This window comes from Dermochelys coriacea, chromosome 3, assembly GCF_009764565.3.
Source record: "Dermochelys coriacea isolate rDerCor1 chromosome 3, rDerCor1.pri.v4, whole genome shotgun sequence".
NCBI lineage: Eukaryota > Metazoa > Chordata > Testudines > Dermochelyidae > Dermochelys > Dermochelys coriacea.
Window position 1 is genome coordinate 13091014 of NC_050070.1, and position 25519 is coordinate 13116532.

At 44.3% G+C, this 25519-nt stretch overlaps 1 long non-coding RNA gene across 1 annotated transcript; it reads left to right on the plus strand.

Moving 5' to 3' along the window:
• Positions 1–609: 609 nt before the first annotated feature.
• LOC122459615 lies at positions 610–24956 on the plus strand. The gene is made up of 3 exons (XR_006280420.1): positions 610–620; positions 17762–17772; positions 24803–24956. It is a non-coding gene; the product is annotated as an uncharacterized LOC122459615 (long non-coding RNA).
• Positions 24957–25519: the final 563 nt, after the last annotated feature.

The window sequence follows — 25519 nt, forward strand, 5'->3', positions numbered from 1 at the left end:
AATGGTAGGCCAGTATCTTGTTAATCCCTAATTTTCTTCTCTTTTGTGTTCCCTGAGTCACTTTTTGCATAGACAATGTTGCCAGTGGTTTGGGAGGAAAGATTTAAATGAGTCAAGGATGGAGGATAGACAAATAGAAGGCCATGTCAAGCACACAGGGCAACATGAAAGAAGACACAGAGACAATAGAAAGTGAAGAATTTGAAAGGGTGTGTTGAAGGTAGCACTCTGGGCAGAGCCAAGGGTGTTGGAGAATGTAGCAATGGGGTGTGGCCTCCTTCCCAGATGGACGGAGGGACAGTCACAACCGCCCCATGGTGGACAGAGCCAGGACACCCACGCCTACCCCGCTCGAAGAGAGGAGCAGGACAGAAACCGGAAGTATAAAAGGCAGGACCTTATGCTCAGTTGGAAAGGAGCTACCGGAGAAGAAGGGTGTCTCCTACCCGCTACTGTAGCTCAGAGTTGACAGCAACCATTACAGTGCCCAAAACCTGGTGGGACTACCAGAGCTGCCAGTTGCCATAGACACTGAGGAGTTGCTGGGGCTGCTATTAGCTGTTTATCCCAGCAAGACAAATGACAACCCCAGGATCCAGGTACCTCTCCAAAACAGGAGTGTAGGAAGTAGCCAGAGGAGCCAAATATAGTTTGGCTGTGTTGCTGACTGACAGCCGGCCAGCGTGTTGTGGTCGGGTTTCTCTGCTGACCCAGTGGCGGACCACTCCGCCACTGTTAGGGCCCTGGGCTGGGACCCGGTGGAGTCAGGTGGGCCAGGGTCCCCCTACCATCTGTCACCCCAGCTGTGGGTGGCAGCCTCCCCACTCTAGGCCAAGAGGCCTGCATTTATCAGTGGTCCGCCAGAGCCACGACTCCCAACTGTTTGTTGCCCCTTCCTGCCTGAGGGCCTGGGCTCATAGACTTTACTGCTCTATCTGGAGTACAGGCCAGAGCCTCCTAACTGCTTGCTGCCCTGCCCTGCCCGAGGGCCTGGGTTATAGACATTGCCACTCCGCCCTGACTACAGGCCAGAGCCCTCCAACTGTCTGGTGCCCCGCCCCGGCTGTGGGTCTGGGTGCCTAGACTCATTACTCTGACTGTTTGGTGCGCAGCCCTGTCGGAGGGACCTGGGCCCCTAGACTCATTATTGCTCAACCTCGCCGAGTGTTGGAGACCCTGGTACTAATCCCCCTGATCTGTGCCCTTCCAGAGGCCTTGTAGCGAGGGGGCATAGCCTCCCTTCCAGACAGACAAAGGGACAGCTTACAGAGAAGAACCACAAAACAAAGCCAAGATTGAAATTAGCCCTAGTAAGGGAGCTTTGCTGCAACCAGTGGTTGTGATCCTGGTCACTCTTCTGATCCCCTTGTCAGTTTGTAGTATCCACTTGTTTCCCCTCAGACTTAAATGGAAAGTTATTAAGTGTTGGGGACAATTCTTTGTTCTGTATTTGTACAGCGCTGAGCGCACTGAGACCATGATCCATGATACGGGTCCCCAAGGCGTGACCAACATAGAAATAGCTGATAATCACTAGAGATGACTGGGAGGCCAGCACCAAGTTAGAGAGCAAGACCAGGAATTTAAAATGTGATGCATAGCACTATAGGGAGCCAGGGAAATGACTCAGAGGGTGGGGAGGGGTGTTACAGGCAATGCCACTGGCTATAAAGTTAAGGGAGACCAGAATTTAACTTGACCATCTCAACATATATTAAATATCTTTTTTATTATTTTTTATTTATTTATTTTGTTGTATTTTTTTCTCTGGAGTCTGGACCTTGACTAAAACTTGACCAAGAAATTTGGACCTTGACAAAAAATAACCGATTACCCCTGAAGTAGGAGTTATACTTCCCACCCTATCAGTGAAAAGTTAACTAAACTTTTAACTAAACTATTTTAGCTGAATTGCATTGAAAAATGTCTCTATGTCATACCAGCCCCATGGGCAAGAGGCACACGGGATGTTACAACCATCTTTGCCCCTCCCTCCCGGTTGGTCCCCCTCACCTCCAAGTATAGCTCAGCTGGATCCAAGCACTGAGTCCCAAATTCTAGTCATCTAGATCTTATGAAAGATTTTCCCTCAGTTACATCAGTGTAAATCTGCCGTGTTATTATTAGGTCCTATCAAGTTGTGATCTCATTCCTCCCAACCAGCCTGTCTGACTCTCTTTGAACATTTTTCTAACACAAGTTCCTGAACCTTTGAGACTTCTGCAACTTCAGTAAAGTTTTATTTATTTATTGAATAAAAAATTCAGTGGAAAAACATACATGGATTCATATATTCTGGTGGTGCTAAAATCTGGGGCACAGTTCCTCTTGCAATATTGAGAAAGATGACAAATGCCCCTTGCTGCTGTGTATGACTAAAGGTCGTGGACTGAATTTAAGGATGATACCAGCAACTTCAAGGAGAAATCTACCTGAAATATGTAATTGTAGCTAAAATATACAGCACACTGCTAAAGCTAGTTATAGAGACAGGCAAATGTGCAAATTAGCTTAAGAGGCAGCTGTACACATTTTGGGTGAAGGGTACTGCTGTTAAGGATATATTTTGGCTGATTCGAATGCCGAGACAGACTATACTGTAGACTGATGTTGATTTAATAAAATACTAAAAACTGGTGTCATCTGCAGTGCCTCAAATCATCTTACAACTAAATATTTATGTTTTTTTAAAAAATAGTAGATAGTAATGATGGCCATATCTTAAAAACAGAAAATAAATGAAAAATAAATATACAACATGACATTTTGCTATTTGAGGAGAAACATATAAAGCAACTTGATCATGGTTTAGAAGGACCCACTAAGGGAGAAGATATATGGGGTCTTTAATCTAGCAGACAAAGGTGAAATAAGTACCAGTTTCTGGAAGTTAAAGCAAGAAAAAAATCAAACTTGAAATAAGGCATACATTTTTAACAGCGATGGTAATTAATTGCTGCAATACCCCACCAATGGACGTGGAAGATTCTCCATCACTTGAATTCTTTAAATCAAGACTGGATGTCTTTTTCAAAGATATGCTAGAGTCAAACTACAAGTGGTTGGCTCTGCTGCAGGAATTACTGGGCAAAGTCCTAGAAATTACTTTTGATTTTAAGGATGTTAGTCAAAAGGCTCAACTAAACTATATGTCAATGGTGAATGTGTTCTCTTAAGGTGAGCAATTCAGATACATCAATCAGAAGATGCTAGTTGTTAGTGCTTCTGAGGGCATCTGTACATTACAGCCACTGTGGTGGAACAGCTACGGCATTGCTGTGCCATGCATAGACACTTCCTACATCAACGGAAGGGGTTTTTCTATCAATGTAGTTAATCCATCTCTCTGAGATGAAGTAGTTAGGTTAACAGAAAAATTTTGCCATCAACTTTGCTATGTCTATGCCAGGGATTACTGTGCTAACTACAGTGCTCAGGGAACCAAATGTTTCTCAGTCCTGAGCAAAATAGCTAGGTCACTATAATTTTTAAGTGTAGATCAGGTCTAAATTGAAGTGTTGTTTAAAAATTATCCAGCACTAGAACCCCTCATCTGAAAAAACCCAAATTTCATGAAAATTCTGATTTGGATCTAGACGCGAGCTCAACAAATCCACCCCACTGCTATAATGGGTCCAAACTGGATCCTCCTGAATCCAGACACCGCACGAAGCCAGGCAAAGTTGAGATTTAGATTCAAATCCAGATCTAGGCCTCACAGCTTGAGACCATTTCCAGTATTGTTATGAAGTTTAACAACATTAGGTTACACTATGGAAATTGGTGGGGAAATTAAAGACTTTCAGCCTGTCCGTCTGGTAAAGAACAAGTTTGCTTTCAAAGGTATTACAACTAATCATGTTTATTATGGTAGTGCTTCAGGGCCAACTGACAATGGAGCTCCACTGTGCTAGGCACTGTACAAACACAGAGTAGAAGATGGTCCCTCCCCCTAAAGAGCTTACAGTCGAAACAGACAAGACAGGCACAGGGCAAGGGAAGGGATGCAACACACAAGCAGAGTGAACAATATGATGGTGGCAAACATCATGTTAGTTCTGCGATTTTTTGAATCCAATGCATTCTCTTTCTTGTTGTGGTTTAAGAGAGCCAGTGTAGAGTTTTCAATATAATATTTAATCTGCTATAGTGCCTTGATTTCTCAAACTGATCTCAAAAATGCCACGAGGAGGTTTGCAGCTGCTGTCTACCAGTCTATTGATTTAGAAACTACTGGTTTAATGGGACTAGTGCAAATTTTCATTCTTTTCTATTTGTTTTAATTGCAAAAAATAATTGCAGAGTATATGCATCTGTTCCCGGCATTATTAAAATATAAGTGTAGGCCCTAGTGTCTGAGAGAGAGGTGCTTCGGAGATGCCATCAGAGGAATCCATGTTTGCAAATACAGGAGGAGAAATAAAACAAAACTGTGTTATTTTCTTCTATCCCTAGTGGTGGAAGAGACAGGAGCAGAGATTGTGGAACTCTATGTGGGCTTTTTTAGCTAACCTAGTGCATTACCCCAAAGAATAATTCTTCTGCACTGACAGCTGCACAGTAAAAGATGTGCCATATGGTAAAATATGCAAAAGACCTGCACATGTGTATTTCTTCCTCTCCTACTGGGCAGAGAATTGGGAATCTAAATTTAAAGTGGAAAAATCAGACAATCACAGTGAAATGAAGCTCAGGCCAATACTCATTGCCGAGGACTTGTGCATTCGAGCTACCTCGGTGTGGGTGAGGAACCCAGCAAAAGGGTAATCAAGGCAGTGGCACACACAGGCAATGATGCTGATACTCAGACTGGCAGACACAAGAGACATTAGCTAAGAGGAGCGACTGGAGTACCTTAAAGCAAAATTAGCCAATTAAGTCATTACTCCCTGAGATATGTAAAATTAATTTTAATTATTTTTAAAGGCACAAGTTCAACCAAGTGAACCATTAAAAGTAAACTAGTGAGTTGAACAGCAAAGTAAAAGTTACCTAGGGAAAAAAACAGGTTTTCATCTTATTTTAGATTTCGACCTTTCTGGTGTTTTTCTGTAATATTGTGACACAAGATTTTCCACTAAGATCTGACTTATCGATAAATAAATCAGAGCAGGGAGAACCAGAACCTTAAATCTTCTTCTGCTCATTGTTTGTTGGCTTTGCCTCTCAATCTCTTGGGTTTACTAAACTTAGTGACAGTTGAGACAAGGTAAGAGTTCATGGGTGGGATTTTCAAAAGTGCTCAGCACCTGCCTAACTTTGCTTCCATTGAAATCAGTGTATTTACTTCAAGGGCAGTAGAGTTATTTCAGTGGGGGGTGCTTTTGAAAATCTCAACTACACTCTTTTGTAATTCTCCTTGGAAGAATTCAAGATCAAGGACTTGACTCTGAGCTGGATCCAATTCAGAAAAGTAAAGGGATTAAAAAATATGTATCCAATTGATTCTGTGCCACAAAATGCTTCTGGTTTTGGAAGATCTTTTGTAAAAGTGTTCAAAATCTTTACACACATTGTTAGGGTCTGGAATGGGTGAGGTGCCATTGTCTATATCCTATTTGCTACGTTCTCCCCACTCTTATCTCCCTTAATGTATTTTTCCATCTATACCAGGCCTGATCCAAAGCCCATAAAACTCAGTCATGGAGCAAAGGAGGAAGTTCATATTTCAGTTTTACAAACTGGCTGCAGGTTGATACTTTAGGTTCATCTTCTGTGTGTCTTCCAGGAAAAAAATAACAACTCTTTATAAAGCTCAATAAGCTTTGGATTCTGTCCAGTTTCAGTGTTGGGTGCAGGTTTCGGTCAGTTCTTATTTAGTCCAAATGGTTATGCCATTCTAAATCTCTAGTCCAGACACGGTTCAAATAAATCCCTCTATCAAAATAAAGAAACTTAAAAATATCATCCACATATTTTTGCCAGTTCAGCAATACATTCTGTGTGCAGCTTTAGCATACTCTGAGTCAGAAGCTATTGTCTGCATTTGTTGCTACTTCATCTGGATTACAGGGATAAGGAGAGGGTGACAACAAAAAAATTCTAGTTCTTGCACTGAGCCATAGATTATTTTCTCTAATTAATCTCCCTGCAAATTCACCCATCTATAAACTATTGGACAGGTGGGTATGTTTTGCAGATGGCAGACAGGATACACAACTATACATGGAACATCTGGCAGAGGGATGGCTAGATTTATAATTGCCAACAAGCCACGTTTTTGGCTGGAGGATCCAGAGTTGCTGTCTAGAGAGAATTTTCCACATCTGCTGGCCCTAATTATCACAATAATCCTCCTATGTAATAATGAGTTGTGCCAAAACCACTTCCCCTCATATCTCCCCACCCCATCTATCTGATCTGGCTTTAGTGCTTTTCTGCACTGTATATCAACAACAGTAATAACATCTAGCTCTTATACAGAGCTTTTCATCATTAGATCTCAATATACTGCTTTTTTAATAATAGGGAAACTGAGGCACAGAACAGTATAGTGATTTGCCCAAGGGTCACACAGCAGGCCAATGACAGAGCCAGGAATAGAATCCATGTCTCCTGAGTTCTAGTCCATAAACTAGACCACTCAGTGTGTTGTTTTGTTGACATAAAATGAGCAATAGGAGTTTGCCAACTTTCTATTAGTTAAATCTGACTGGCTCTGCAACAAATTGAGCTCATATTTTTTTAAACCCAGGTTGTTTCGCAAACAAGAAGGCACGGGGCTTTGGGGATGGGGTCAGCAGTTGAAAATGAAATAGCAAATCACTGTAATGTCCAGATTGGAAAGAAAGCAGCCTATAGCAGTGGAATAAGACATTGCTGGAGGCAGGGAGTGGAATGGAAGTGTGTGCTGATGTAAAAGGCCAGGTTCCATGGTTGCTGCAGCTCCTTGTTTTGTTGGAGAAACAACCTAAGCGCTTGCAAATCTCTATCACATAACAGGTGGACAGGTTTCCTGAACAGCTGATAGATTGGGGGGAATGAGGAGGAAAGAAGTATCGTTTTGGAAAACAAGGTTGTCAAGACATGATAGGGTATTGCTAGTTCTTAAACACTGTTTTGGGAGATAAACCAAAACAATATGCACAATGTCCAAATGTGAATGCATAGGAGGAATGCTTGTGTTCTCCTTTTTTTTTTTTTTTTTGCTATTTACTTCATTTTAAATCTGTTTTGACCCATTTACTGTGCTGTCCTCCATCTGAGCGAAATTCGCCCCTGTGCAGAGAGCAGGTACCCAGTCTATTTCTTTCACTTAACAAAGAGAAGGTCAAGGTTGATCACACTCTGTAACTGTACATGGGAAACAGAAATCATTAGGGAGCTCTTCAATCTAGCAGACAAATGTATAACAAGATCCAATGGCTGGAAGTTGAAGCTAGACAAATTCAGACTGGAAACAAGACACAGGTTTTTTTTACAGTAAGCATAAGTAACCATTGGAACAATTTGCCCAGGGTCGTGATGGATTCTCCATCATTGGTAATTTTAAAATCAAGATTGGATTAAAAATAAAAAGATTCACTCCAGTTTAAAAGGAATTATTTTGGAGAAGTTCTATGACCTGTGTTGTACGGGAGGCTGGACTAACTAGTAAATCAAAATGGTCCCTTATGGACTATCTATGAATCTATGTATGTCTTAAGTCCTGAAAATAGAGTTTGCACGTGACTTAAGTCATGGATAGACTTGGTTGCTAGCCCTTTGCATGGAAGTAAATTTCATATTCCATGCACAAATGCTATCGACCTTAGAGCCAGAATCTACTCTCTCTTAACACTAGTGGAAATCTGGAGCAATTCCACTCAAACCAATGGTGTAATTCCAGATTTACTCCAGTGGTATGGACTGCAGAATTTAGCCCATTGGAACAGATTTTTAAAAGGGCTGAGCACCAGATTTCAAGTGCTCACCATGCACATTTTGGGCCACATTTTCAAAACAGCTCAGCACCCAATATATGGGACACTTTTGAAAATTTGGCCTTTATGTAGTTGCCCAAGTGGAGGCAGAACTTTTCTGAAAATCTGACCAGAGTTGTGCTTGCCCTTTTGAAAAGCTCGCCCTAAATTCGTGTCTCGATCCTTCAACAAAGACAGTTATAATTTCCACCCTGTATTTGCCATGTAGCCAATTTAGCTAAATTAATTCAATATTGATTTAATTTATTCTAATATTCCTGTTGCTATATTTATTATTAACACTTCCTCATAAATCAACCCCACGCATAGATTAGCATACTCTAGTTATTTCAAACACACCCTTCTATCCACTAGAAGGTTTACCTTGCAACCAAATTAATATATTTGCAAACTGCAGGATATTATACAGAACAGTGATTAAAAGTGCATTTCTTCCATCTGATCTTAGAGTAATGTAGATAAGGCCTGACATTTCAGTCAACGGAAAATGTACTACTTTGGCTTTAGCATTAAGTGAAACTAGCAATGATTATTTTGCCTCTGGCTGCTAATTATTACTGTACAGTACTTCAGAAATACTTAAAGGCACAGCACATGCAAACCTACAGCAGAGCTAAACAAATCACATAGTTTAATAAAGTACCTGCAACATGATGGTGGTTGGCTAAATCTTTTGTAATTCATGGTGCATTAGCTGAAACCCCAAATGCTGTAAAATAGCATCTCGTTGAACAGTTTTCTGGAGTGTTGAAAGGACTGTTTTATTCTTGTTTATTTCTCTAGGGGCTAATAAACCATTGAAATGGAAAGATTTTGGTTAAAAACATCAAGCACACTAGATATTAGTATTGTTATATGGCTTCATCCTGTGCGCATTTAAATCAATGGCAAAACTCCTACTGACTTCAGTGGTTCGAAATCAGGCAAATAAAATACACCATGGACTAAATATAAGGGCATGGTTTGTTACACATAGATTAAACCTGCATGTTAAAGTCCTATTACCTGTGTATCTAAAGCTAGACTGGAGACCATTGAAGAATATCAGATAGGGAACAATCCTGCAATGGCTGGAACAAGGAATAAGTTATATAAAAAAACTTTTCCAGCTCTCACTTACACAATTCTAAAAATCCAGGTAAAGTATTGTCAGGGGTGGTTGGTATTTTCCAAACATACGCAACTATAGATGTTGTCACTGAAATTCATTTCATCCGATTCATTCATGCATCCGATGAAGTGGGGTTTAGCCCACAAAAGCTTATGCTCAAATAAATTCGTTAGTCTCTAAGGTGCCACAAGTACTCCTCGTTCTTTTTGCTGAAATTCATTTGTTGCTATCCCCATCAATGGCCCATACTCCACTAACAAATTACCCATCTTCCATTTGGAAAGCAAAGTCATAGTCAACTTACAGCAGAAGAACTGGAAAGCTAATGTGAATTAGCTAACTTCTATTTTGTTGTTGGTTGTTGTCTGCATAAAAAATGGCTGAATAGATCAGATTTTTTTTCTTTCAAATTTTGAAAAAAAAATATAATTCTCTGGCTCAGACCTTGTGTGCCATGTTTCAACTAGGAGGGAATTTTTATGGTCAAATTATAAAACCGTGAAAATAGGAGTTTATAATGGAAACGCTGATACAACCATAACTATGGTATTGCAATTGCACCACTATAAGAAAATTGGTTTAGATAATATAACCTTCTGGAATGACTGCAGTTCTAAATGATCGTGCATCTCCATAAATCTAAGATAACTCAGTAATTCAAAATTACTAAGATTTAAGTTTAGTACCAATGAGCAATAAACTTATGGCTATTGCTATAATAACTGCTGGTCTGTGCTCCCTTATTTCACAGCAGGTGATCTTCAGGCTAGTCGGCAGGCTGAATGAAAACACTTCAAACTAATTCTAAACTAATCCCTAAATTTAAGTGGAGACAGATTTCCAAACTCCCTTGCAATCATTTCTGCTGGCAAAAGGGATTTTTTATTTTAACCAATGCACCAGAGTATCATCCCTTTTTACATTGTTTTATACTAATATGCTACACAGTGACAGCTGTCACAGTATATTACTGCAATATGTCAGGAGGAAGCCACTATGGGATATGTAACGTTGCTCTAAACAGACTGTACTTCTTTGTATCGACTTAAAACTTTTTTAGATTCACCTAATTCATGGAGAGTAGAAGTCTTGATGCTTGATTCTCCTGTCAGTTGATTTAGTGTTACGTTACTAGAAAGAAAAGGAGTACTTGTGGCACCTTAGAGACTAACAAATTTAGTCTCTAAATTATAAATAACATAATAATAATAAATAATAAAAATAATAATAATAAAAGGTGCCACAAGTACTCCTTTTCTTTTTGCGAATACAGACTAACACGGCTGCTACTCTGTTATGTTACTGTGACCCCACTGAATGTAGTGGAGTTACTTCTGATGTACTATGGTAGTAACTGAGAGGAGATTCGGGTCCTTCAGGCCTGTGGTGGGCAGTACAAACCCCACCCTGGGTTCGAAAAGGTTAAAGGAAAATAAGGGGCCCAGGTAGCCCCTCCCCTCTAGACTTGCACAGCATGTGCTGAGACCAATTGGGGCCAGTGGGTAAGTTGTCTTTATTTTTTCTTTTGTTTCCTTATATTGGACTTGGCGTGGTGGGGAGAGATGGATGGTAGGAGGGCCTGGGCTCTCCTAACAACTGCATCTGCTGCAGGATGGGCAGAAGCCTCATTTCCACACACACACACACCTATCTAGTAAGGACAGGGAAATGACATTTCAAACCCTGTGGTGAAGCTAAGCCCCCTACCAAGGTTAGGAACTGCTCTGAAAGGCCTTCCTTAAGGGACACAAGGCTGAAAACAGGATGTTACCTAGTGGACTGATTCACCCTCCAAGACTCTATTACAAGGCCTAATCCTTGTACCACTGGAGGCCTGGGCATCTCCCAACGGTAAGGCTGGCCTTGCCCTTTCCCCCCAAAAAAGTGACAGCCCACCATACCCTGAGACCTTCACTTCTGCCCCCCCATACCCTTCACTTCACTTCTGCACTGCTGTTCGCGGCGGCGCTGGCTTTAGAGCTGACTTTAGTGCCCCCATCAGAAGTAAGGGTGGCAATCCCATGACCCCCCCACTACAGTTTTGCAACTCACTACTGCTCCCCCCCTGAAATTTCAGATGTAAACCTGAAACCATGAAATTAGCTATTTTAAAAATCCTATGACTGTGAAATTGACCAAAATGGACCATGAATTTGGCAGAGCCCTAACTATAACAGTCTTACCTGGCAGTCAGTGACAGCCTCCTTGGGCACTCCAGTCCATCTTACCACCCAGGCAAGCTTGACTCTGTGATATATGGTCCCTTGCACCAAAAATCACAACAATATTCAGGTTATTCCCGGTCCCAAAGGTCCAGTCATTTACCCCAGGTCAGTTGCACCCTAGATCTCTCCCCAAAGACAATGCTTGTAGCTAATCCTGTAATAAACTAACTAAAGACTCATCCAACTAGGAAAAAGAAGCAGGTAACATACACATTCACAAATGAGATACTGTCTTGGGTACCAAAAGATAATAGAAACTTCTATAATAAGTAGGCTTTACACGTCCTTTGGGGCTAACCCAGGCAAAACAGCTGGGGTTATTTTGCTTATGCTTAATGATTCTTGCCCCTTTAGACAGGTTTCAGAGTAGCAGCCGTGTTAGTCTGTATTTGCAAAAAGAAAAGGAGTACTTGTGGCACCTTAGAGTAAATGCATCCGATGAAGTGAGCTGTAGCTCACGAAAGCTTATGCTCTAATAAATTTGTTAGTCTCTAAGGTGCCACAAGTACTCCTTTTCTTTTTGCCCCTTTAGAGTCCAAGCAACAAAAAGAACCAATTTTCTCCTTGTCAGGGATTTTTATCCCCTTCACCCCAGAGTCCAAGCTGATGGAATGAGATCATGCACAGGTCTCCTCTTCCTGGAGTGGGTGAGGAAGACAATCAACAAGGTCTCTGTCCTTTGGTGCTTCACAATGGCTCATTTGCTTTCAGTGGGCCATTTTGTGTTCAGGACAAGCACTTTTCCTTAATTAATGCTTTTTTTCCCTGTTGGTGTGTTCCACGGTTACAGAGGTTTACAATGCAAATGATCGGTATAACTTTATACCAGGGGCAACGGAGGTTATAAGTGAAATCAATACATGTAGCGTCCAACCAGATACTCATAAGATCTAAACACCAAACACGTTCTTACAATGTTAATGTTAATCTTAATAATACTAGCACCCATGTGAGGCAGATGCATTTGTCAGTGTTCAGAGAGGTCTGGGGTCTTGGTAAGAGCTGGCACCATGTCTGCCAGCCGTGGCCGGAGGACAGGCACACCTACCTGGGCCCCGACCCTGCCCGGCCCACGGCCGCAGCCAGGGGAGAAGCGCCTCTCTCCCCGAGCTTAGGTACTGCTGTGGGGAGAGAGAGCTGTGGGGGAGTCCTCTCTCTTTCCACTGTAGCCCCGGGGAGCTCCACTGTCCCCCAAATCCCTCATCCCCAGCCCCACCCCACCTGCACTCCCAGCCGGAGCCCTCACCCCTCCACCCCCACCCCACACACACACACCAACCCTCTGCCCCAGCCCTGAACCCCCTCCCGCACTGCGAACCACTCGGCCCCACCCCGCCACATGAATTTTGTTATGTGCACCAATAGGGAGGTGATGTGTGACATATCACCTCCCTATTGGTGCACATAACAAAATTCATTCTGCACATGGGTGGGAAAAATTAGAGGGAAAACTGGTCAACACTGCCTGAACATTAGCCTAAGATCCTGATCTTGCCATGTGTAGCATGCAGCTCTGTGACAGGGTCCATCAGACTCTCTGATCCCTGCTGGAGGGATCAGTGCCCTGATACCCACCCCTCTCCCCTTAAATAAAACATCCTCAGATGGGGCTAACCATGAGACAGAGGCCTAGAAGGAGACGGTGATCAATAGAGAGCCCGCAGGCCTGTCAAAAATGCTGGCCTGCTCTCTGGAAAAGACAGTGCTGCTGTGTGGGGTTTAACAAGAAATGAGCTCCTCTGTATTAGGTTAGGAACACTGTGACTAAGGAGTCACCTTTTGTGTTTGTTTGTTAGTTTAAAGGGGCAGACAGCCAAATCTTGAGTTTATGTTTCACTAATCATTTGAGATTGATGCCAAGTCCTCTCCGCACTCCCTACTGGTCTACCCTGGCAGCCACAGGCTCTGTGCAGATGCAGCAGTCCACCCCCAGGTAACGAATTGCATCAGAATTGGGGTATTCAATTAGAAATCATAGTAATGATGGTCTTGATTCTGCAAGTCCTCACTTATCGCACTGAACTGTCATGCCTCTCTGCATGCCTGCTGTTTTTGTCTCATCCACGCATGGTGAAAAATGGGTAATACCTGTTAAAGAAAGGGCAGGGAACATACTGTGTGATTTAGGGGAGCGATTCCGCAGGCCAAATAGCAAATAGGGAAAATTCAACACAGTAGCTGCAGTGAATGTTGGAGAAATCCCTAGGCTGAAATGTGTTTATATGCATCATCTGTGGAATAATTGAGGGCATTCGATAGGGATAATTTGTGATCACGAAAGGGTCTAAATTCCTCCTCAAAAAGAGCCAAATTCCCTGTTGGTATAAATCAGTAAAGCTCTTGACTTCTGGTCAAGCAGCCTATTTATACCAATCAAGAATTTGGCCCCAATTGTTTGCCCAGTTCTAGTCAATACTGACCTAGCTTCAAACTGGTGGCCAATTAGCTTTCATGTAAAATGGTTTGTACACTTTTACAAGACCCCTTAGCCATCTATTACATCAGTAAGAGAAGTGAAAAGTTTCAAACTTCCTATAAAAAGCCATTTTCAGCTGTGTATGTTCCCTTGTCCTGCCTGTTCTCCATTTCTCTATGCCTACGCAGGTTTAGACTGTATTTAAATGCTGCATTTCCAAGTGTTCATGATTCTATACAAAGCTCATCACACATCACTCATGCCTTATTTCACAGGCTGAGCTGGTAATTAGCACATTTCACAATTAGCCAGTGTCTTTGCTCTGCTAATTTCATTCTATGATGAAGGTGCTAACGTGGCGTGAAGCTGTAATGTACTCTTTGATTTATTAAGCCTCCTCAGATTGATGAAAATCACATGCTGTGCCTTTACTGTCGGGGAACGTTAACAACATCCATTTGTAAGAGATGGTACTTGAAAAGTGATGTTGGTGTGATTGAATGTGTAATGAAGCCAGCTCAGATAGGAACTTCCTACGGAAATTATATTAAAGTTCCACTGAAGTTTCTGGTTGAAAGTGGGCTCTGACTTTATAATGTGTAACTGTGGGGCAAGGCAGCTAACATAGAATCATAGAATCATAGAATATCAGGGTTGGAAGGGACCCCAGAAGGTCATCTAGTCCAACCCCCTGCTCAAAGCAGGACCAAGTCCCAGTTAAATCATCCCAGCCAGGGCTTTGTCAAGCCTGACCTTAAAAACCTCTAAGGAAGGAGATTCTACCACCTCCCTAGGTAACGCATTCCAGTGTTTCACCACCCTCTTAGTGAAAAAGTTTTTCCTAATATCCAATCTAAACCTCCCCCATTGCAACTTGAGACCATTACTCCTCGTTCTGTCATCTGCTACCATTGAGAACAGTCTAGAGCCATCCTCTTTGAAACCCCCTTTCAGGTGCTTCCTTCTTAACGAAGCAACACATAAGATTTATAGTAACTGTCATCTTTCACTCTTTAACCTCTGTCTTCACCCAAGGTCAGTAGGCATTTTGCTTTCATCCCTCAGATAACAGCTCTACAAGAAACACGGCTTGGGGAAGAGGACTCCCTAGTTCATGACCTTTCGACGGCCAATCCCCAACAAAATAGACAAGGTGGTAAGGCTAAAACTTCCTGAAAAAACAAGACCCAGGTTGCCTGGTGTTAACTGCCATTTTCAACAAATGCAAACATTTCTGCCGTACTCCCAGCTCCTGGAAGAAGTCTATTACGGTGCTCGTCTACAAGAAAGGCGAGCGAGATGACCCCAACAACTGGAGACTCATCTCTCTGTGTGTAGCAGTAGGATTTTATGTTTGTATTTTATATAATTTAAAATAAAAAATAAAGACTAATAATGTAGCATATATTACATGTTATTGGTGTATGATTTAACCTGCTAGTTACCCTTTTTGAATAGCAAAAAGGAATGTCCTAATGGGCCATTGGTAAAGATGCACCAGCGAGAATTGGTGTCTGAAGCTGATTTCAAGGCAGTGACAGACCTTTAGGGTCACCACTTTGTTGTAGGTTTAGCATTTTAATATAAGTAAAAGAATGCAATGATTGTTTTTCTCTTGCATTGCAATTTGATATTCCTGTTCAAATGTTCTGTGTAAATCACTTCTGTTTTGTGTATAAATAAGGAATGTGTATGTTAAAAAATAAGTGTAAAGGCCATCACCGGACCAAATGTTCTAGAAAAGAACCAAAAACAAACGCAAGGGCACCAGGAAATTACAACACGTCCCTATTGAAATGAGCCCCATCGTTTTCAACTTAGCCATGGAGCCGTGATCTCCAGCAGTCTAGGTGGTTTCAAGCTATACGACAACAGAGTGAATATCCTGGCCTACGCAGGGGGCAGCCTTCCTTCATGCCACTACGGATAGGAATTTTGGGTGTCTCTCCTTCCATGGAGTGGATGGTGGTGATGCAGTTTTCATATAGTTCCTGGACCAGTTGGAGAAAGTTTTCAGGCATCCCAAACTCTCACAGCTTAGCATTCCCCCCTTCTGCTTTGTGAGGCAGAGTTTTTGGTAGGTATAGACTTTTTGTGTTTTGTAAGTTTTAGCACAAGTGTGGGCATGAAAAAGTTATAAAAGTTAAAAAAAAATTAAAAAAATAAGTTTAGGCAAAAAAAGTCCCCTAAAAACAAATGCATCTGATGAAGTGAGCTGTAGCTCACAAAAGCTTATGCTCTAATAAATTTGTTAGTCTCTAAGGCGCCACAAGTACTCCTTTTCTTTTTGCTAAAAACAAAGTACACCATGTACAAACTATAACAGCTGCCTCGTAGCTAGGATCACAGACTGGTTCGTGAACGGAGGAGCCATCAGCTACATCCAGAAGGGCTTCATGTCATGTGAAAGCTGCTATGAACACAACTTTGTCCTTCAGACTGCCATCCACATGGGCAGGAGGGCATGGATGCAATGTGCCATAGCATGGCTTGACCTGGCTAATGCTTTTGGATCAGTGCCCCACCAGCACATTTTTGCCATGCTGCTAAAGTTTGGGATGCCTGAAAACTTTCTCCAACTGGTCCAGGAACTGTACGAAGGCTGCACCACCGCCATCAGTTCCATGGAAAGAGAGATGCCCAAAATTCCTATCCATAGCAGAATGAAGCAAGGCTGCCCCCTGAGCCCTATTGTTTTCAACTTAGCCATGGAGACGCTCATTCGAGTGATCTCCAGCGGTCTAGGCAATTTCAATCTATATGACAACAGAATGAATATCCTGGCCTACGCAGGTGATCTGGTCCTGATTGCAGATAACCCCGTGAGTCTCCAACAAATGCTCAACATCACCTGCCAGGCTGCCAACTGGGTGGGACTGCGCTTCAGTGCCAGGAAGTGTGCATCCCTGCATATCGATGGCAGTAGAAGGGATTCGGTCCAGGTGACATCTTTTCAGATCCTGGGAGAACCCATGATCTTCCTCAAGGATGGGCAAGCATACCAACATCTTGACATGTCGACGGGTTTCCGTGTCCAGCAGACACCTGAGGATACCATTGCAGAGATCCTATGAGATGTGGCTAGGATTGACTCCTCCCTACTGGCACCCTGGCAGAAGATCAACACCTTGAACACCTTCCTGATCCCCCAGATCTCATTCATCTGGAGGGGATCTGTCTTGGCGAAGGTACCTCTGAACAAGGCAGACAACACCATCCAGCAGCTGGTGAAGAAGTGGATGTTTCTTCCCCATAGGGCTAGCAATAAACTGCTGTACATCTTGCACAGGCAGGACTGCGCGCCAACGTCTCTCGAATGGGTGATCTGTCTGACATTGCCGTGATCACTCACGCCCTCTGACGTGCCTGGACACCATGGAGAATGCTCTGCAGGATGCCGTCAAGAAGTGAATCGTCAGGAACCCCTCCAACCAAGATGTCGCCACCTACCTGAGAGGCTCCCTGAAAGGCGAATTTGGAAGAGAGGAGGGAGACTTTGCTTTGCTCTGGCCTTGTGCCCGCAATGCTATGTGATGACTGGAGAAGCGTACCGGCTGCCACTGGACATGGTGCGATGAACGTCAGGAGCTGGGAGTCCTGGTGCCACAGGTGAAGAATACAGATCACACTATCAACACTCCGAGAGCTAGAACCATGCTGGAAAGGACCCTGAAGGATGCCATCCACTACCAATACGTGGAAAACCTGAAATGGAAGCCGGACCAGGGCAAGTCCTTCAAGCTGATGTGCAAGTGGGACACCAGCAACCACTTCCTCCCCAGGGGCAGCTTCACCCGATTTGCCAACTGAAGGTTCATCCACAGGGCCAGGCTCAACTGCGTTTTCCTGAACAGAGCCGTCCACCATGGGAATCGGGACAAGCGTTGCAGGAAGTGTGGCTATTGCCCACATCATGTGTAGCTGCAAGCCCCATTCCAGAGCCTGGCAGCTGCAACACAACGCCATCCAAGATCGCCTGGCCAGAGCCATCCCATCACCCATGAGGAATGTTGCCACAAACTCTACCATCCCTGGAACCAACAGCCAACTGTGACTGGACATTGTTATCACCAAAGAGGACCGAAAGAGATCAGCATGGTGGACGTCACAGTGCCCTTCGAGAACAGGACCCCAGCCTTCCACAATGCCCAAGCTCAAAAGGTAGAGAAATTGCCCCTCTGGCCAAAACCTTGAGAGCTAAGGATTACCAGGTCCAGAAACACACTGATTGTTGGAGCCTTGGGCACATGGGACACCAGTATCAAGAGAATGCTGAGAGAATGTGGAATTGGTCAATGCTACGTTCAGCTAATGCAACAACTCATGGTGTAAGACGCCATCAGGTGGTCAAGGAACAGCTACATAGAACACATCACCAGACATCGGCAATACCAGGAGGGATGAGCTGGAGTCCGGAAAGTAACTGAAATACTTGACAGGTTTCAGAGTAGCAGCTGTGTTAGTCTGTATTCGCAAAAAGAAAAGGAGCACTTGTGGCACCTTAGAGACTAACAAATTTATTAGAGCATAAGCTTTCGTGAGCTACAGCTCACTTCATCGGATGAAGTGAGCTGTAGCTCACGAAAGCTTATGCTCTAATAAATTTGTTAGTCTCTAAGGTGCCACAAGTACTCCTGAAATACTTGAGAAGCACGAGTCAGGAAAGTAACTGAAAGACTTTCCTCATGGATTGTATTTTCTAAATGGACACCTACCTAATTCTCAATTACTGAGGGGCAATCTCCACTCATTGATACATTTTGCTTTCCACAACCAAATCTCCGAGTATTTGGATTCTAATATCTAAACTGTATTGTTAAATCTATTCTCCTAAATTTGTGTTATTGCTGATTATGTACTCTATGTATCATATGACTTTAAAAACAGTCCAATTCCAAATTCCTTCAGGACTGTATGGAGTGCTATAGCTAGCCAGTTTCAGTTCCTGTTTCCAGTTCCATCTTTATTTGTCCAAATGTTTCTTTGAAACATCTACATAAGTGGGGACTTTCAGACCAGATCCACAGTGTTCCCCCATGCCCTCTGGAAGATTGGTTAGAAGAAATCTTTTGGGGATGCTAATAAATCTCCTTTTGCATCTGATGAAGTGGGTTTTAGCCCATGCAAGCTTATGCCCAAATAAATTTGTTACTCTAAAGTGCCACAAGGACTCCTTTTGTTTCTCCTTTTTAATGTTTGCTGTCCCTGACAAAAGGTATTTGATTCACTTAAGCTCAGTCTCTTTAAAATTACCACATTTACATGTTCTGAATAGGTTTCAGAGTGGTTGTCTGCATGTAGGATCTCAACTCCTTGTTTCCTTCCCACATGATGGCAGTAGAAATGATTGATGAACGAATCAGAACTCCTGACTGAAGGGAAAGGGGCCAGGAACAGAGCTAGCAAAAGGAATAAGAACCACAGTTTGTTAAAAAAGAGCACAGAAACCTGGCTCAGCTGAAGGCAGTGTGTAGTTTGCTGTTTAGTTCTTTGAGTTTATTCTGGTTTTACCTTTCCTCACTCAGCTGACATCTGCTCTGGCAGGTAACTTTGTTTTCCAAACATCATTCACATCAATGATAGTAGATAGGTAATAAATAATAATAATGGCCGATGGCCCTGATTGAGGAAAGCAGTTAAGCACACTCCTAAAACAATCTATGTTCAGGACAGCACTTAAGCATGTGCATAATATTCATGGACATCAAAGCAACTTAAGCACATGTATCACAGGGTGGCTGGCCCCTTTTAGAGAGAGTGGGGTCCAGTGCACCTGTGACTTGTTAGTTGCTTCCCGATTGGGTTTAAGAGAAGGCTCCTGGGCCATATCAAGGGGAAGACAGGAAGGGGCAGGTGCAAGCTCTCTGGGAACAGAGGAGAGGCAGTGGTGCAGTGGAGTTGCCTGAAGGACAGAGCTGCAGGAAACCATTAGGAGCATAGTAACCATGGGCTACTGGTGATGAGCTGGAAGATTGGCTAGAGCTGGGGAGCCCTGCCAAATTGCAGGAACCCTTGTGCAGAGGCCCCTAGGAACAAGGGAAAGAACAAGTATGGTCAGTGTAAGCCTGGTCCAAAAACAAGGAGTTGATTCTGGAGGGAAGTCCCAAGGAGCAGGGGGAGGACTCACTGGTTAGGAGGCCTGGGGGAGTGAAAAGCTGCAAGGAGCCTTCTTGTGGGAGATCTGACTTGGGGCTATGGGAGAGAATTGCTTCTTGGACTCTCAAGCAGGAAGCGAGGAGAGTGAGGCCCAGCCACAGGGGCTAAAGCTGAGGTGGGCAAACTACAGCCTGCGGGCCACATCCAGACCACAGGATCCTCCTGCCTGGCCATGAGCTCCTGGCCCAGGAGGCTAGCCCCCAGCCCCTTCCCTCCCCTGCTGTTCCCTGAGGGGGGGCATTCAGGAATGAGAAGAGGGATTAGATGGGGCGGCGGGGGGCAGTCAGGGGACAGGGAGGGGTGGATGGTGCAGGGGTCCCAGGGGGGCTGTTAGGGGACAGGGAAGGGGGGGGTTGGATGGGGCAGGAGTCAGGGGGTGAGAAGCAGCGGGGGTCAGATCGAGGGTAGGGGCCGGGCCATGCCTGTCTGTTCGGGGAGGCACAGCCTCCCCTAACCGGCCCTCCATACAATTTTGGAAAACCAATGTGACCCTCAGGCCAAAAAGTTTGCCCGCCCCTGGGCTAAAGTCACTGTCATAGAGTGCTTAATGACTCCTGGGTGAGTGACCTGGGAATGGCGACCTTTGAATGGGATTAAAGATCTGCTTTTCTGTAACCTTGTTTTACTTTGGGGTTTTAGTAAGAACAGTTTCTCTCAGGAGGGATCTGTGGATTGTGGCTGTCTATATTAGGAGGGTTGAGTTTGCTGCTAAAGGAGACAATATTACTTTGTACATGTGGATGAAGGGGAAAGTGAGGCAGGAGCAACTATTGCACTGCAGCCTGCCACCCTCAGGGGCTTGAGGAGGAGCCCTCTGAGGACAACGTGGTGTGACAAAGCTCTGTCCTTGCCTCCATGGGTCCCGCGTTTCCTGGCGGATTTCGCTAGCCTCAGAGGCTCACTGTGACCCTCCACGTAACCCTTCTTTCTCTAGAGACAAGGGTCACAGTCTACTGAGCCATTTTCATCATAAGCCAGCGAGGGAGGTGAGGAGAAGTTATCCTTCCTTGCACACTCTCTGTTGTCTCCCAATCTCAGTGATTAAACAGGGGGCAAAGGTGGGGGGGGAGCCCGGGTCCACCCTCTACTCCGGACTCCAGCCCAGGTACCCTAATAGTATCAGCTATGGTAGCTGATCTTTTAGAAATATGACATGTACAATTCCCTGGGCTACTTCCCCCACAGCAGCCCTCACTTCCTCAAGTTCCACTTCACCCTTACCTCAGGGCCTCCTTCCTTGTGCCTGATATGGTGTGTACTACTCAGCCTCTCCAGCCGCGCAACTTCTTCCCACAGCTCCTGACATGCACCCCCTGACTGACTAGGAGGCTTTGAACTAGTTTCAGCCAGCCCCTGATTGGCTTCAGGTGTCCCAATCAACCTCACCTTCTCCCTGCCTTCTGGAAAGTTCTTAATGGGCCCCAGGTGTCTTAATTGACCTGGAGCAGCTTCCATTTCACTTAACCTGGTACCAGGGATTTGTTTAACCTGGAGCTAATATATCTATCTCCCACTACTCTTCCATAGCCATCTGGCCTTGCCCCGTCACAGTGATTAAAGGGAAGCACATGCTTAAGGCCTGAATAGGCATGCTGTCCTGAATAAAGGCCGATAATAATAGAGATCTAACTCCCAGACATAAAGAAGATTCCGTACAACTGAGACTGAAAGACGACAGGAGGTTGGCTGAAAAGGAAACTGAACAAGCTCCTTTAGAAAAGAGAGAGCCACAGAACAAAGACTCTAGATACACTTAAGAGGTAATTGGAGAGGAGACAAACTGTAGAGTAGTTTCCCATTTAAATGACTCACTCTTGTTGCATCTTGTCTTGAATTACAAGGTAAGCGTTACCAACATAGTTGCTAACTTTACCACATGGTAAATAAGCACCCTAATTTTCACAATAAGCCGAAAATCAAACTAATCTCATTTCAAAACAAGGCCAAAACAAGACAATCCCTAAGAACCCCAACACTCTATGTGGTTAGATCTCCCTGGCGTGCAGTTTGGGACTATGGTGGGCCCGCTGTGCACCCCTGACTCTCTCCCCCCTTTGCCCCGCATCTCCCTTGCCCTTGCTTTCCCCCCCCCTGCCCTGTTGGCACTGAAAGTCTGGTGGCACAGCGGGGCTAAGGCAGGCTCCCTGCCTAGTCTCGCTCTGCACCACTCCCAAAAGCAGCTGGCATGTCCCTGCGGCCCCAGGCGGGTGGGGAGAGGCAGGAGGCTCCACATGCTGCCCCCGCCCCCAGTGCCGATTCTGCATCTCCCATTGGCCAGGAACTGTGGCCAATGGGAGCTGCTGGGTAGGTGTGTGTGGGTTTGGGCAGCACACGGAACCTCCCTGGCTCCCACCATGGGCTGCAGGGACATGCCAGCCACTTTTGGGAGTGGCACGGAGCCAGGGCAGGCACGGAGCCTGCCTTAGCCCTGATGTGCCGCCAACCAGGAATCGCCCGAGGTAAGCATCTCCCTGCAGGTGCCCGCACCCCCGCTTGCACCCCAACCCCCTACTCCATCCCGGAGCCCCCTCCTTCACCCAAACTCTCTCCCAGAGCATGCACCCCTCACTCCCTGCCATACTCCAACCCTCTGCCCCAGCCCTGAGCCCCTCACACCCAAATTTCCTCCCAGATCTTGCACCCCGCACCCCCTCCTGCACCCCAACCCCCTGCCCCAGCCCTGAGCCCCCTCACACCCAAACTTCCTCTCAGAACTTGTACCCTGCACCCCCTCCTGCACCCCAAACCCATGCCCCAGGCTCAGTCCGGAGACCCCTCCCATACTCTATACCCCTCGGCCCCAGCCCAGAGTCCACACACCCTCCTGCACCCCAACCCGTGCCCCAGCCCAGTGAAAGTGAGTGAAGGTGGAGGAGAGCGAGTCATGGAGGCAGGGGGGATGGATTGAGTAGGACAGAGCCTTGGAGAAGGGGTGGGGCCTCGGGGCATGGCGGGTGGGAGGCGGGGCAAGCGTATTTGGGTTTGTGTGATTGACAGTTGGCAACCCTAGGTAAGGTCCTTGGGACAAAGATTCTGCTTTCTTATGTGATTGTGCTAGGTGACTTTCAATGGGGCCCCGGTCCTGATGGGAGCTTTTTCACACTACTGCAATACAAATAATAAATATTAATATTCTAGCACCTTCTATGTGATAATCCCAAAGAACTTCACTATCATTTATTAACCCCAATATATCCAGCCATTGAAGCAAATGTGGACTGTTATTCCCTGTTTCACGTATGGAGGAAACCGCCGCACAGAGATTAAGAGACTTTTCTGCGTTTGCACAGAAAATCAGTGGTGGAGCTGTGAGAGGAACCCAGGAGTTCTGCTATTCAGCTCCCCACTGTTGCAACTACAATACCACATGCCTATAAAATATCATCTATAAAATGAGTAAGATGGGAATAAAATGATGGCATGAAGGCAAGAGGTATATTATGGCAGGGGCTGTCAACCCTCCTTCTATATCATATGGGCTGGCTAGTGACGTTATATGAGATCATGATGACCTCACCATGTACAGTACAGTATATTGTGTACAAAACATCTTTTAATTATTTGGTCATAAGGGGTGTGAGGATGACTCCTTTATCAAGGAAACCAATTCTCTCTCCTCGCCCACCCACCTATAGCCTCCCCAAAAGGGCTTTGTCAAGGCTTGGATTTAATAGTGTGTTTTATCATGTATCTTGCTCAGTCTAACACTTACCAATAACTTATGAACAACTTATCTAGGGATGTGGTGGATTCCCCATCACTTGAAGTCTTTAAATTGAGACTGGATGTCCTGCCAGGAGATATGCTATTGTAACCCACATACCTCCTGGGTGTGGTGCTCTGTCCCATCTAATGGCACCGAGACCACTTAGAGAGAGATTAATGAGTCTGCTACAGCCTTGGCTAAGAGCCATGTGGCTTTTAGCTCATGCAGTAGAGGCTCATGCATTTAGCTCCAAAGGTCTGAGATTCAATCCCCCCTGCTGACAACCAGGGTCTTTGGGTGTTACACTATCACTCAAACAAAAATCATGGGTTAGATGTAGAAATAGCTAGCTAAGGTTATTCATCCTGTATTATGTAGGTGGTCAGACTAGAAGATCATAATGGTCCCTTCTGGCCTTAAACATTAGAAACACTGAAAACTCAAGGCAAGGTGAATTGTACTTTAGCACATACTAAGCTGGTTGAGTTAAAGATAGGCTCCCTTATAGCTTCAGTTTGACCTGCTTAAAACATGCTAAAGTCAAACTTTCCTTGTCTTGACTAGAGTTTGAGGATGTTGGATCAAGCTAGCCAACACAAATCCTAGTATGAACAAGTCTAAAGGGAGGTGGTGTATAGGAATATAGTCCTAGCCTGTGATTTTGATTTTTAAATTGAGTTTGGATGTTAGCATGGATGATAGGTCCAAAGCATGTGACCAAAAAAAAAAGAGAAAGAAGAGTTGTTTGTGTTTTGCTAAAATACCAGCATTATCTAAGGTTTGGTCAAAGGTAATAGAAATAAAGAAAAGATGGTTAGTTGGGCACAGGATGCAGAAAATAATTGGTTATATAGGGTTTGTTTTAAAAGATATGCTTAATCCAGCAGTTAAGGAGAAATATGGCAAAGTAAGGAAAGAAGAAAACCTTGAAGTGAGCAGGGGTCATCCCTAAACTGCTTCATCTGTCTTTAGCTAAGGTCCAGTAACCAGCAGTGACATGATCTGTTTGTTATCAGGTATAAAAAGCAAGGTTTTTAGAGGTTTCCACTATCATTCCACTGCATTCAGGTTATCCTTGAGAGGAGCTCTCCTATTTTTAAAGGATTTCATGGCTTGAATGATCTCTTCCTTAGTTGAGGTGTCTGTGTTGCTATCAAGATCTTCTTCTGCCTCCTGGATGTTTGCTTCCTCTTTAGGTGGTTCCCTGTTCAGCAATTCTTTGAAATGCTTTGTCAGGTGTATTTCTTGTTCCTTTTCTGATGTTAGTAGTCATGTCTGCAATACTCTTCAACATTGCCATTGACTGGGTAATGCAGTGTACAACAGAAGGCATGCCAAGAGGCATTAAATGGACACCCTTCTCATCCCTTGAAGACCTGGACTACGCAGATGATGTTGCTCTCCTATCACATACCCAACACTATATAGGAGAAAACAGCTTGACTCAACGCATTCAGCCAGCAAATTGGACTGATAATCAATCTCAGTAAGACAGATATTATGACCTTTAATATTGCCTCACCATCACCAGTATGGATAGAGGATTATGTTCTCACCAATGTAGAAGTATTCACATACTTGGGCCACACCATCAGCCAGGATGGTGGAACAAGCCAGGACATCCGGAACAAAATCAATAAAGCCAGGAACACCTTCAGGAGCTTAAATACAGTCTGGAAATCATCAACATATAACATCAAAACCAAACTCAAGTTTTATCAGAGCTGCATACTTTCAATAGTACTTTATAGTGCAGAATGCTGGGGAATGAGAAAGTCTGACATGTCCAAACTGTCTTCATTCCATACAACCTGCCTCAGAAAAATCCTCTATCTTTTGGCCCAAAACAATCTCAAACCAGGATCTATTCACACAGTGTAGCCAAGATGATATGAGCACCATCATCAGCGCTTTTCTTGACCTGCTGCTCACAAACCGGGTAGAATTAGTGGGGGAAGCAAAAGTGGATGGGAATCTGGGAGG